Here is a 13,486-nt window from a genome sequence, read left to right on the forward strand (position 1 = left end):
CTTGGCCTCCCGAAGTACTGGGATTATAGGCATGAGCCATCACAACCAACTACTTACAGAATTTTGATCTCATAATATTCCCTAATTTAGTACATTGATTCATTTTATAGATCATTTGGTCATAAACTACTGTAGTGCGCACACCGGATCACATATTGTCAGACAGCGACGCCTGCTGGCAAAGCATGATATTGCACTATAGCTCTATCAGACATTGTTAATCACGAATAAAGGAAAAGATTCAGAGCAAAGTTTTGGGGAGGGTTTTAAAAAAAAAAAAAAAAAAAAAAAAAAGACAAGGTCTTGCCCTGTCACCCAGGCTGGAGTGCTGTGGTGCAATCTTGGCTCACTGCAGCCTCCACCTTGCAGGATCAGGTGAGCCTCTTACCTCAGCCTCCAGAGTAGGTGTGCCCTACCACATCTGGCTTTTTTTTTTTTTTTGTATTTTTTGTACAGATGGGGTTTTGCCATGTTGCCCAGGCTGGTCTTGAACTCCTGGCCTAAAGCAATCCACCCGCCTTAGCTTCCCAAAGTGCTGGGATAATAGATGTTAGCCACTGTGCCGGCTTCTATTTTAATTTTCTTTTTTTTTTTTTGGAGACAGAGTTTCACTTTTGTTGCCCAGGCTGGAGTGCAATGGCGTGATCTTGGCTCACCACAACCTCTGCCTCCCAGGTTCAATTGATTCTCCTGCCTCAGGCTCCTGAGTAGCTGGGATTACAGGCATGCACCACCACGCCTGGCTAATTTTGTGTTTTTAGTGGAGACAGAGTTTCTCTATGTTGGTAAGGCTGGTCTTGAACTACCAACCTCAGGTAATCTGCCTCCCTCGGCCTCCCGAAGTGCTGGAATTACAGGCATGAGTCACCATGCCCGGTGTTTGATTTTTATTTTAACAGTACTTTGCAAACTCAACTCACACATTTTCAGAAAGATTTCAAGGTCTGCTGCCTCTGGGATGAAATGGAAACTCCTAGGCTGGGCCTGAGTGAAAGCAGCATAGCATGGCCATAGGCAGAAGAGCCAGGCTGTGGAGGTGGCTGGAATTTGGTCCCAACCTTGACCGGGTACATCCTAACAGTGAGCCAGGAAGACTTCCTTGAGGTTCAAGGTCTTGATATCTGAGATGGGGCCAATGCTAACATCTAAACTCTTAAAGTTATTGTGAAGATTAAAAGAGATAATGAATAAAATGTCTCTTACCCCCAAACACTGATGACCTCATCCCTCACCCCCTTTTCCTCCATTTAATTATCTTTCCTGCCTTTTTCTTGCTTCTTAATTCACTGAGGTCATACTCAGAGGAAGGCCCTAGACACGAGGGGATCGTGTTGAATTCCATGAGGTTCCAGTCCTCAAGGAGAACATCTCCTGGGGCAAACACACAAGTGAATGGAAGGATGGGGTACACAGGCTGCCCACGGGCTCGGAGGAGGACCGACCAACCTGGCAGTTCCCACTGTCCTTCTGGGTCTAGGTGACTCCTTTCCTAGCTTTGCGTCTACAGTTTTATTCATACCTATTGTCTGTCTTGCAAGAAATATCCTTCAGGCATCTGGGGGGAAATGGGTGTGTACACAAAGAGAGGGAGAGAGAGCCAGAGCGAGAGCGAGCGAGCGAGAGAGAGACAGTGACAGAGAGAGAGAGAGAGACAGACAGACAGAGACAGAGAGAGAGACTAATCCTCTGTTCCCTGACCACCCAGGGCTCCAAGGAGAAATTGAATAGGACATGGCAGTCACTGTCCTTCCACTACTGGAAGCACATGAAAGTTGTCCAGAGAGCGGGTCAAGAGTCATTCGTGGGTGACAACATAGGACTCCAGTGCAGGGAAGAAAGGCAGGTAGGAGAGTTCTTATGATATGTGGGTCACAGAAAGGAGGCTCCAATAGGCTAGGGCTGGTGAACTCTCAACCCCTCCTTTGGGTCTTTAGAGGGCCCCTGAAGTGGCTACCTAGGTATTGAGCAGACAGGGTCCTCAGCCAGTCCTGGCCCCATCAAGGTGAGCCACGGGGGCTGTGACCAGGATTCGGGGGCCTTCTCTCCACCCAGCCTTTAGGGCCTTCAAGGGCTGAAGCAGCAGTGGGGCAGGCCACGCCCAGTGGATACGGCTTATCAAGTGTCTGGCCCCCATCTCTCTCCTGAGCACAAAAGCCTCTTGTGTGGCTGAGTGCAGAGAGCGGACACAGACCATCCTCTCTTCTCTTTGTCATTAACGTAATCTATTTGATCTTCAGGGTGGTTTTGTTTCAGTCTTTCAAGGGGTAAGGAGGACAGAGGGTGGCATTTCTTCTGACTTTGAAGAGTAGAGTGAAAGGGTTAAGCAGGAAAATTAAGCCCCGGAAAAAGATGCATCTGAGATCCTCTTTACCTTGTCAGAAAAGAGCTTATGCTCAGACCTACAGGAAATTCACCTATTCTTTGGAAAGAAAGTGATTTTGTTATTATTGCCTCTACTAATATGATTATACTTGTCTAAATTTCTTTATGTACCTCTTACCTCTTTTTCAAAAGGATTTTAACATACCAGTGAAACAGGTTTACAATGATTAAATAAAGGAATGATGGTCAAGAGAAAATAAGGATAGAAGAACTAAGATAACAGGTAAAAAGTTAGAAGTTAACATTTCCCCTCTGAAGGCCTGGGCAATGACTAGATGTAGACGAGGACTCAGTTCTGAGCTTCCTAGCAGCCACATTAATGAGGGAGACACTCACATGGTTCACAGCATCAGCAAGAAACAAGCTGTGTCAGTAAAAGACAGCACTGTGTGATATATCAAAAATATATATTATCAATAAAATCCCTCTATAGATTTAAATATTAGAAGATATGGCCCTTTGGGAACTCCCAGCTACCTCTAGAATGGCATTTTCTGTTTGTTTGTTTTTTTCTTTTTCTTTTTTGAGACAGAGTCTTGCTGTGTCTCTGTTGCCCAGGTTGGAGTGCAGTGGTGCAGTCTCGGCTCATTGCAACCTCCACCTGCTGGGTTCAAATGATTTTCCTGAGTAGCTGGGATTACAGGTGCCTGCCTCCATGCCTGGCCAATTTTTTTGTATTTTTAATAGAGACGAGGTTTCACCATGGTGGCCAGGCTGGTCTTGAACTCCTGACCTCAAGCAATTGCCCACCTTGGCCTCCCAAAGTTCAGAGATTACAGGTGTGAGCCACCATGATAGGCCTAGAACAACATTTTCTTTTTTTTTCTTTTTTTTCTTTTTTTTTTTTTTTTTTTTTTTTTTTTTTTTTTTTTTTTTTTTTATGAGACAGAGTTTTGCTCTTGTTGCCCAGGCTGGAGTGCAATGGCACGATCTTGGCTCACCACGACCTCCACCTCCCGAGTTCAAGCGATTCTCCTGCCTCTGCCTCCCAAGTAGCTGGAATTACAGGCATGCACCACCATGCCTGGCTAATTTTTCTTATTTTTAGTAGAGATGGGGTTTCTCCATGTTAGGCTGGTCTCAAATTCCTGACCTCAGGTGATCCGCCCGCCTCAGCCTCCCAAAGTGCTGAGATTAAAGACGTGAGCCACCGCGCCCGACCAAACATTTTCTAAATTGTGTTTTCTGAAACACTGTTTCTGTGAGACACTAAGAGGTATTTCTCAGAAGCAGACACTGTTGCCAGATACACATGGCGAGTCTGACACTGTAGTCCCCTCTCCAAGATTTGCAGTGTAGTCTACTGAGGACTCTGAGAAGTCTGCAGAAAAAAAAAGACCTGTTTAATTTTGTTCAAACAATCATTTTCCAAACTCTTTTGATCACAGAGCCAGAATTTGGAGAAATCTCTAAATTCATGCGGCAAAACTGGTTTCTCCAGGATGCTATCTGGGAAATGCGGCACATCCTTTCTGGTTCCAGTTTCCACACATACATACCAAACAAGTTCTATATTTTTGGGAGAGTTATGGTGCACCTAAGACTCCCTTGCCCTTTTCCATGCTCTGCCTCCCTCAGGGACTGGACTCCACTCAGCCAGAATGCTAGAAGCCAGCTGGGCTCTGATCTGAGGTGCCTGCACCCTAGAGAGACAGAGCAAGACCTCAGGGCCTTTGCACAGCATTCCAAACTGAGCACCTGCAAGATGAATGGATCTTTCATTTCTAATATTTATCCCCTCTCATTGCATAATACCTATGCCAGCAAACCACCATTTCTATTTTACCAAAGACTTCCCAGTGCACCCGAGGGCTCTGGGGTGGGGGTGGGTAGTCCCACCACATGGGTACCAGGCAATTGCATTACAGCATGATAAATACAGATATCTCTGGGCTCCTGGGAGAAACAGAGCCCTGTGTTTCCAGGTAGGTAGGCTTCCTAGAGGAGTTGACACTTTAACAGAGATTTAAAGGATTGGCACAAGCTATATGGAAGAGGAGGTGTGGGGTTGCATTTGAGACCTGGATGGAACAAATGGTCAGAATTGGCTCTGGGTAGAACAAATGGTAGGGCAGAGGGTGAGACTGGGGAGCAGGAGGAAGCCAGCCTCGCAGGAGGCGGTGTGAACTTCCTGTCCAGGGTCCTGAGGCAAGGCATGGAGGGATCCCCGGGAACCATGGCAGGGCTTTCCTGTTAGAGCCTCTTGGCGATGATGGACTGTGGTATGGAAGGATGCATGCCGGCCGCCGGCTGAGGCTGTGATCCACAGTGACAAGCACCCACCCAGCGCAGCAGCTTTGGGGCTCACGGCAGAGCCCCGGCCCTCGGCTCCAGTGGGATAATAGGGCGTAGGGCGACATGACAAGCTCTTCGTGCTCCCTGGAGGCTTGGTGCTCCCCCTGGCTGGACGTCAGAACAAATTAAGGGCACTTGTCTCACAAGCCCCACCTGGCCGGCAGCGTTGTGGGGCCGGCTGGCAGGGGAAATGTGTCACCAGCAGCATCTTGGACCTTGGCCATTGGCCTCAGAGCAAGAAAAGCTCTCCCTGCCCTGCCTGTTTAGTGAACAATGTACAGGAGTACAAGAGACTCTGTGGCAACCAAAGACCTGTGTCAGGGTCATGGTTCGAGGTTTTCTGTGCTCACTAATGTGGAAAACAGAAGCCTCATGCTACATCAGCATTGCGGCTGGTTTACATAAGCAGTCAGAGGCCACACAGAGCCAGAGCCGGAGCTGGGGCCGGGCAGCTCCACATCTTGCATTTGCATGTTGCTAAGTGTGCATGTATGCATGATCTCATTTGACTTCACAATACCCTGTTACTCTGGGATTCCTTGTTAGCCCCATTTTACAGACAAGGAAACCCTCTAGGTTCCAGGGAGGGGCAGGGACTTACCCAAAGTCTGAATCCAAGTTCAGTGCTCTCTCGAATTGACTAGATGTGGAGGCGTCTCAGAGCTTGGTGTAGCATGAGCTGGTGGGCAGAGTCCCCTTTTCCACCAGTGTCTCCCTGAGTCCTGATGCCAGGAGGGCATGGCCCCCTAAGGTAGGGCACCTTGAATGCATCCTGGGCTGATTCTAGGGTCTGAGGACCAAATGGCTGGAAATGAAACAGGGACAATGAGTTGGATGTCTTCATCCAGTGCTTGGAAGCTGTCCTGGAGTTACCACTGACAGTGCTGAAGAGTGGAGAGCCTCTGGGTTCTGGAGAAACGCTTGGACCCATGCTGTCCCTTCTTCCTGAAAGCTCCTCTTCTCCTGTCCATGCATGAGGCTTCGCCCCTTCACGCTTGAGCTAGCATATCCTGTTATCTGCAAAATGTCTTGAATCTCTCATCTGGGCTGGGTTGGGTGCCTCTACTCTGTCTGCTCACTTCTCTTGGGAAACCCCTCCCACAGTGCTTATGCCACTCCCAGGTCAAGGCTTCATTTGTACTTTTCATTGCACGAAGACAGAGACCTCGCATGGGCCCTCAGATGTGTCCCTAGCAACTAGTATTGTGCCTGGCACACATAAGGCTCAATGAATATTTGATGAATGAACAAAGGAAGAAATGAACAAATGAAATATTTCACTCTCCAGTGGTACAAAAATAGACCCTAGGGCTCAGGAAAGCTCTCTTCATGGCTGGGGCAGCTGGGCTGGTGGCTTTAATTATGGGTAAATCTGAGTGTTGGATCCCCTGAACTCAACTGAGGTTTGCAGTGGCTCCTGGCATCTGCCTGCCAGTATAAGCTTGTCAGGGTTCTGAGGCAAACAGTTATTTTATTGAATTATGCGAAGAGTCAGGTTGTTGGAATTCCATGTAGATCTCAGCCAAAGCCTGGTGATGCTTTGAGAAGATGGAAATACAAAATGGAATTCAGAAACAACTATTTTTTAAAAGTAATATGTGTTTGCTATGGAAATTTTAGAAATGTGGGCATACACAAAGAATGAAATAAATAGGCTGGGCGCGGTGGCTCACACCTGGAATCCCAGCACTTTGGGAGGCTGAGGCAGGATCACTTGAGGCCAGGAATTTGAGACCAACTTGGCTAACATGGTGAAACCCTGTCTCTACTAAAAATACAAAAAATTAGCAGGGCATGGAGCTTCCACCTGTAATCCCAGCTACTCGGGAGGCTGAGGCAGGAGAATCTCTTGAACCCAGGAGGTGGAGGTTGCAGTGAGCTGAGATCACGTCACTGCACTCCAGCCTGGGCAACAGACCAATACTCCGTCTCAAAACAAAGAAAAAACAAAAACAGAAACAAGAATCAGTGAAATAAACAAAACGATTATCTCACCACCTAGTGGTATTGTGCATTAGTAGCTGGGGCCACCTGTGCACCTTTCTTTGATTCCATGTGGCCCCCTCCACATGGTCTCTCCAGCACCGTGGCTTTAGGGTAGCCAGACTCCTCCCGTGGCAGCTCAGGGCTCCAAATGTCCAGGTCCCAGTAAACAGACCCAGGTGGAAACTGAAGTCACTCAGACTCATTTTTGCCAGATTTCATTGCTGGAGGCAGTTAGATAGCTCCACCCAGGTTCAAGGAGAGGGAGTATGAATCCAGTATAAGGAGAGTTTACCGGATGGGATATGAAATACATTGATGTGCTCATCTTTGGAAAAGATGACTTGTCACAATTAAATCTCAGTGTTTATTATTATGCTGTTAATTGAAGCCAATGTTATTTCAATTAGGAGTCCTTTATTTATTTATTTATTTATTTATTTATTTATTTATTTATTGAGACAGTGTCTTGCTCTGTTGCCCAGGCTAGAGCGTAGTAGTGCAATCTTGGCTCACTGCAACCTCTGCCTTCCAGTTTAAAGTGATTCTCCTGCCTTAGCCTCCTGAGTAGCTGGGATTGTGGGTACACACCACTGTGTCTGGCTCATTTTTGTATTTTTAGTAGAGACAAGGTTTCACCATGTTGGCCTCGCTGGTCTTGAACTCCTGACCTTGTGATCTGCCTGCCTTGGCCTCCCAAAGTGCTGGGATTATAGGCGTGAACCACCGCGCCTGGCCTGAGTCCTTGATTGTTGCACTGAAGTCAAAAAAGAATTCTTGGCCAAACGATGTATAAGCATCTTACATTGTGTGGTGTTTCTCAGGTTCCAAAAATCTTAGCAGAACTCATTTCATTCAGTGCTTACAATTTCCTGGTAGGGATCATCAACCCCATTTTACAGTGATGGAAACAAGTCTAGAAGGGAATTAACAAAGATTTCTTCAATGTCAGCAACTGATGGAGCTGGAGGTAGATCTAAATAGCTTGTTTCAGACCTAGAATTATCTTCTCTACTCCAGGTAACGCCACTTGTGTGCAAAATCCACCTGGGAGCCACAGTCTAGTCTTAGGAAATTGTAAAACGGATGCAGGGAGTGAAATTTCCTTCTTAATATTTTAACTTTAGCTTGGCCTTCTGCCTCTGACTCTAGAATGGTTTGTACTGAGTAAATATTAACCTAGGGCTCCATGGCCAGTGTTTTATGAGCTGGTGGAATGCCCCACAGCAGAGGCTGGGGAGAGAGGAATTGGTTGGCCCCACATTTGAAGATGGCACCTGATGCTTGGGTCAGCAAATGTCTGAAAGGCTTTGCAGCTTGCTGGGCAGCCCAGGTGGGAACTTATGTCTTGGTGAAAGCATCAGGAATCCCCCAGTCCCTCAGGAAACCCCGATCCCTCAGAATAAATCAGATGATGGCCAGGACTTGTATTAGTCCATTTTCACACTGCTGATAGAGACATATCTGAGACTGGGTAATTTATAAAGAAAAAGAGATTAATGAACTCACAGTTCCAAGTGGTTGGGGAGGCCTCACAATCATGATGGAAGGCAAAAGGCACGTCTTACATGGCAGCAGCAAGAGAGATTGAGAGAACCAAGTGAAAGGGGTTGCCCCTTAGAAAACCGTCAGATCCGGGCGGATCACGAGGTCAGGAGATGGAGACCATCCTGGCTAACACGGTGAAACCCCGTCTCTATTTAAAAAAATACAAAAAACTAGCCGGGTGAGGTGGCGTGCACCTGTAGTCCCAGCTACTCGGGAGGCTGAGGCAGGAGAATGGCAGGAACCCGGGAGGCGGAGCTTGCAGTAAGCTGAGATCCGGCCGCTGCACTCCAGCCTGGGTGACAGAGCCAGACTCCATCTCAAAAAAAAAAAAAGAAAACCATCAGATCTTGATCGTGATCAGTACCATGAGAACAGCAGGGGGAACCTGCCACCGTGATTCAGTTATCTTCCACCCGGTCCCTCCCAATTATGACAGCTACAATTCAAGATGAGATTTGGGTGGGGAAACAGCCAAACCATATCAGGACTCTTTAAAAACCTCTGTAGGCCTTCAGCATTCTTTTTTGTTTTTGAGATGGAGTTTCGCTCTTGTTGCCTGGGCTGGAGTGCAATGACATGATCTTGGCTCACTGCAACCTCCACCTCCAGGGTTCAAGCAATTCTCCTGCCTCAGCCTTCCAAGTGGTTGGGATTATAGGCATGCACCACTACACCGGATAATTTTGTATTTTTAGTAGAGACGGGGTTTATCCATGTTGGTCAGGCTGGTCTCAAACTCCCAACCTCAGGTGATCAACCTGCCTCGGCCTCTCAAAGTGCTGGGATTACAGGCGTGAGCCACCGTGCCCGGCCTAGCATTCTTATTTTTGGAGACCCTGCCCAACATCACAGCAAATACATTATGATATACTTACATTGCACATCATGTTATTTATTTACTTTTTGCTTTAGAAAAAGCTTAAGCCAGGCCGGGCGCGGTGGCTCAAGCCTGTAATCCCAGCACTTTGGGAGGCCGAGATGGGCGGATCATGAGGTCAGGAGATTGAGACCATCCTGGCTAACAGGGTGAAACCCCGTCTCCACTAAAAAATACAAAAAAACTAGCTGGGCGAGGTGGCGGGCGCCTGTAGTCCCAGCTACTCGGGAGGCTAAGCCTGGAGAACTCCTCCGCCGGGAGGCAGAGCTTGCAGTGAGCCGGGATGCGGCCACTGCACTCCAGCCTGGGCGACACAGTGAGACTCTGTCTCAAAAAAAAAAAAAAAAAAAAAAAGCTTAAGCCTGGTGGGTGGCACATACCTGTAGTTCCAGTTACTCAGGAGGCTAAAGTGGGAGGGTTGCTTGGGCCCAGGAGTTGGAGGCTGCAGTGAGCTGTGATTGTGCCACTGTGCTCCATCCTGGGTGACAAGAGAGACATCATCTTTATTAATTTTTTTTTTTAAGTTTAAAAGAAATTTTGTAATTTTACCTTTGAAATTATTTGGCTATAGATACTTTACTTTCACAGGAAGTTTTGAAGTTTTTCTCAGTCTATTTGGGTACTCATGTAAAGTAATGAACTATAATCAACAAACTGTTTTTGAATGTAATGAAATTTTCATGAATGACAAATTCATCAATTAGGGAAGTGGCATATGAAAGAACTTTACATTTCTCAGACATTTAACTTACCATTCCTCTGCTTTGGCCTTGCAGTTTTCATTTTGTATTGTAGGGCCAATCTTTTTTTTTTTTTTTTGGCAGAGTCTTCCTTTGTCACCCAGGCTGGAGTGCAGTGGCGCCATCTCAGCTCACTACAACCTCCACCTCCCAGGTTCAAGTGATTCTCCTGCCTCAGACTCCTGAGCAGCTGGGACTACAGGCACCTGCCACCACACCCAGCTGATTTTTATATTTTTAGTAGAGACAGGGTTTCACCATGTTGGCCAGGCTGGTCTCAAATTCCTGACCTCAAGTGATCTGCCTGCCTAGGCCTCCCAAAATGCTAGGATTACAAGCGTGAGCCACAGTGCCCAGCCCAAGGCCAATTATTTTTTGTTTTCTGATCTCAAATAATTTTGCAGGACTCTAAAGAGCTAATAACCCAGTCCTGTAGCTCTAGTGCCTAACAGATAAGATGATTCTAATTGTAATGATGCTGGTGTTTCCTTGAAAAAAGAGCCCCAAAGTCTCTACAGTTGTGTCTCCAAAGTGGCAAAGTGGAAGGTACATAAAGCAATCACTCCCCATAACGAATTGTCTTTTCAAGTGTGTCACTTACACTGCTCCGCTGCTGCTCAGCCCATGGAGCATACTGGGCAGGGATGATTACCAAATAATTCTGGAGGCTCATGGCTTTGAAATACCAATGAGACAGAGAACCTGATGGTGGAAAAACTTCCAGAGAAGAAAATAGGCCATAGATGGGACTTGCCTAAGTCTTCCTTAGGGAGTGGGAAAGAGAAGGGAGCTCACACTGCCAAAAACCCAACACAACCCATGGTGTACTGCGGATTTTAGGAATTTCATTTGTCCCTCTGATATCTTTTCAAAGTGAAGATTCACTCCATTCTACAGAATAGACCACTGAGGCTCAGAAAGGCCAATACTTGACCCCAGTGATATAGGGACAAGACCTCGGACCTGCCTAATTCTAAGGCTCTGCTTTGTCTTCCTGCCATTGTGGATGGACAGAAGTGCATGTCACTTTTAGAGGAAATTAGTACTATGCTGTGTAGTTTGTGCTTGGAATACCAGCAGGATTAAGGAAATTGCAGGACCGATACCTTTTAGAATTTTCCATTTGCAAAAGCCACAATCCTGTAACGAACACCCCATAACAAAAACTCAAGATGAAAGAGCCAGAGAGAAGCAAATTAAAGGCTTGGAAAGATGCAATCAAGTCTTTGTCTAGAGTAATGGAGCCAAGAACCTGGTGGCTTTACTCAGCAGGTATTCATTGAGCACCTACTCTATGCAGGAGGCCCTGAGAGATGATAACCTCTCAGTCTCTTTTCTTTTTTCCTTTAAATAGAGATGGGTTCTCGCTATGTTAACCAGGCTGGTCTTGAACTCCTGGACTCAAGTGATTATTGCCGGAACGCCTGGCCTCCCAAGGTGCTGGGATTACAGGTGTGAGCCACCATGCTTGGCCAACCTCAGTCTTAAGTCCTCTGTTACATATAGACACCAAGGCACAGTGGAGAGAGAGGGGGCAGGAGAGTTAGCCTATGACACAGAAGACTGGAATTCTCAAACTTTCTACTCCCTGGCTGTGTGGCTTTAGACAAATGATGCATCTCTGAGCCTTAGTTAACTATTTGGTAAGATACAGGTGACCATTCTTGCTCATGGGCCTGTGATGTTCTCCCAGATCCCTGGTAAACAGGTGTGTGGAGAATCCTCATTATGGCTCCCCCTAGGGCAGGCCCTTTTAGAGGGCAGGTGTGTCTGTGTCTCTGTTTTCAGCACAGGCCTGGCAGAGAGCACATGGGCCCTTGTGAGTATGGGAATCAATCTCTCAAATCTTAGCCGAAATACAACATTTGTCAGGATCTTCCTGCTCTGTTCACACTTTACACAAGAATCCAACCTCATGTGGCACTGACCAGGGCTCTCTTCTTTGAACGTGCAGAAGATGCTTCATTAAAGGTCAACTTTGTTTGCAAAATAACTTTATGGCTCTTTCTGTAAAAGCTAAAGGACTCCAGTGGTCATCTCACTGAAAAGGAAGTTTCTTCCCTAGCAGCTGAGACTTCACAAATAATATTCTCTTTCAATTCACACCGCAGATTAGGCAAGGACACTTTGTAATTCCCAGGACCACAGAATCCTGGACTATCAGGTCCGAAAGGGCCCTTGGAGGTCACATATTCTTATTTCTTTATTTTATAGATGAGTTTGCTGCAGAGTGCAGAGGAACTTGCTCCAGGTCATAGATCAGGGCTGGTCTCACAGTTATGTCTCCTTCCTTCAACTTGATGAAAACAACTCTCTCGGGACTTCTCTGGAGCAAAGCCGGTGGTCCTCCTTGGATACAGCGAGCCACCAAGCTGGGCTCTGAAGCAGGTGGACAAGTTCAGGGCCCCCTGTTCTAATGGGTTCACAGTCATTCCGAGGCTTTTGCAAGTGTTTTTCTGGTGCAGGGCTCTGCACTGGCCCTCCAGAGAGAGACACAAAATGGCTGCTTTCGCAGACACACTCATGGCGGGAGTGGCCATCAGCCGAAATGGCTCTGATGTGCTTCTCAGAGTGTGTGGATAGACCTCCCTTCCTCCTCCAGCCGTGAACTCACAGGGCCATGGGAGAAGACGGGTGTCCTGCGGGTCAGGGCTGAGAACAGTGGCTGACTGATGGCGACAAGGGCAATCCTGAGTGGCCTGCACAGCACCTTGATCTGGAACCCAGAGGAGTTGTTGGCTGCAACAGCAGATTAGTGAAACTCCCAGAGGGCATCTCCAAACCGGGAGTTTGAGGTAAAAAGGCCTGGACTTCCTTCCTCCTTCACTAAAACAGGTCTGGAGAAGGAGGTCCTTGCACTGTAATTATACTCTGACAGGAAACAAATAACGAAGACATTTTTCTAAGTGAGGAAGGAAGGAAAACATCCAAGGCTCTGGGGATCCTTCAGCTTCTGCTCTTGTGACATTGGAATGATGAGAACAGCCATCTACTCTTCAATCTCTGCCAAGTCCCCTGAAGTGGGTCTTTTCCACCTTAGTCTACAGACGCAGGAATGGTGGGTTGCCCACAGCTGCAGTGCTGGTCAGTGGTGTCACAGAGCTGGGACTGAATTTGTACTTGTGCCCAACTCAGAAGCCCCGCAGGTCTCTCTGCCTCCCCCGCTGTTATGTGGAGTGGGCACTTTCTCTTATGAGCTCAGCGTAGTCACAGTTGCACAGGGATGCCCAACGAGGGAGGCCGAAGTCCACCCCTCACTTTCCCTGGCACCTTGAGTGCCTGGGTGCATTTCTGCATCTGACCAGAGGAAAGGGCTCCTGTTCCTTCCTACAAAAGTGCTGTCTGTTCACAAGCCATGCTCCCTGGGGCTGCACCCACCCCACAGGGGCACCTTTTTTTCTAGTTCACACGAAGGGACCAAGTAGACTAGTGGTGGCCTTATATTAGCTGTTGTCAGTTGAACTTCTCTGGGCCTGAGTTTTTTTCTCCTGAGAAGTGAGGCTCTTAGGACGCCTTCTTACTTACAAAGTAAGTGTTGGGGCTGCCGGACCCGTGAGATGTTGGCAGATGTTTGTAGGCTGGCGTGTGTGTGTGCAAATCCCTGCTTAGACTCCTGTCTCCCTGGGCTCACGGTATTTCTACTGGTCATCCCAGTTCCTGG

This window comes from Rhinopithecus bieti, unplaced genomic scaffold, assembly GCF_001698545.2.
Source record: "Rhinopithecus bieti isolate Rb0 unplaced genomic scaffold, ASM169854v2 scaffold_4781, whole genome shotgun sequence".
Classification (NCBI taxonomy): domain Eukaryota; kingdom Metazoa; phylum Chordata; class Mammalia; order Primates; family Cercopithecidae; genus Rhinopithecus; species Rhinopithecus bieti.